Consider the following 1,519-nt stretch of genomic DNA (forward strand, 5'->3'; position numbering starts at 1 on the left):
AAGGCAACACAAAAAAAAAATTTTTTTAAAAAAAACACCCGCAAACACAGCCCCACATAAAAAAAAAAAAAAAAAAAAAAAAAAATCCCGAGGTCTTGTAGCGATGGACCTGGAGAGAACGATATTGAAAACGACTGCATCTATTTACTTTTAACAATCACTAGTTTATTTCGACTTGTTATTGTATTTACGTTTATCTATTGGTATATTTTACAAATTTCTGAAAGCCATTGAAAGTAGAGTGATAGTAATTGTATCATTCACTGGTATGCACTGAATGGTCCCGCAGAGCTGTAGTTAGTTTAAATGCAAGAATGAACTCAATTCCATTCATGGCAGCGTGGCGCAGTGGAAGCGCGTTGGGCCCAAAACCCGAAGGTCCGTGGATCAAAACCACGCACTGCCAATCACATTTTCATTCTTGATCGTGTATTCACAGCAGGGTGGCGCAGTGGTAGCGTGTTGGTCTCATAACACAAAAGTCCAGGGATCGAAACCAGGCTGTACTAATGACATTTTCATTTTACATTCTTTAAATTGACTAGAGTCGAGGAGCTCTTTACATTGTTGCAGGTAGTAAAAATGAGGGTAATGTAGCTATTTTGTTTCTATTCAGATGGTTATCTTCGATATTTTGCACAACTACTTTGAAATGGAGATTTGTTTATTGTTATGAATTTGTTAATAGAATAATCCGTGTGATGAATATAGTATTATTGTTTTTCCTCAGCATAACTAATAATACCTCACTTATAGACTTAGTAAAATTAGTAAGATGAACATGAAGTATGTGTTATTTATGAATATTTAGTAGTTATCGAGCTGTTTGCGAAAGATTCGTCGCTCTTGATAATGATTTAGATCTACTTTGGTCACTGAAAAAAAAAATCTTTGGTGAGGAAGATACAAAAGATTATTTTACTATTTTACTGAAAATAAGTTTCCATCTGATTGAGGATAACTTAGAGCTCTTACCTAGAGTCATTAGACGATGAATCTTGATAAGATAGCTTACGAGTGCCTATTTCCACTTCAGGTTGAGTAGATGACTTGAAAATAAGCTATCGATAATCGTGTTTTTTATGATATACTATCGGCCTATCTGCTCCGTCTTTGCTAGTTCTCGAAACATGGTTTTGAGACTTTACTATATAGATTGCTGGGGCTTTCAAGATTTAGCCTACGACTTGATTACTTACAAGAAATGGGGCGACGATTATGAGACAAATAGTTAAAATTTCGGGAGAGATAAACTGATGAGTTGTTTCTTTTCTTGAGTCTAGCTGAGAAGTCGGCGATCAAAAGTAGACCACGCATATTTTCAAAATATACAATAGAGTTTGATAATGCACACCAGAAAATTATAAATATATTTATATGAAATGGGATTTCTTATAAAAGAGCATAGAAGATAACATCAATAAAATGGATAATAGTCTTATGATTATTGAATATTAAGGACGTGACGTCACATATTTTTATGAAATTGAAAGGCTCGTGACGTCATGTCGTCGTTGAT

At 34.4% G+C, this 1,519-nt stretch overlaps 1 non-coding gene across 1 annotated transcript; it reads left to right on the top strand.

Moving 5' to 3' along the window:
* Positions 1-334: 334 nt before the first annotated feature.
* TRNAL-CAA (transfer RNA leucine (anticodon CAA)) lies at positions 335-406 on the top strand. The gene has a single exon. It is a non-coding gene; the product is annotated as a tRNA-Leu (tRNA).
* Positions 407-1,519: the final 1,113 nt, after the last annotated feature.

The sequence above is a fragment of the Oratosquilla oratoria genome, unplaced genomic scaffold, assembly GCF_046742065.1.
Source record: "Oratosquilla oratoria isolate Oo_2021 unplaced genomic scaffold, ASM4674206v1 SCAFFOLD131, whole genome shotgun sequence".
NCBI classification, from domain to species: domain Eukaryota; kingdom Metazoa; phylum Arthropoda; class Malacostraca; order Stomatopoda; family Squillidae; genus Oratosquilla; species Oratosquilla oratoria.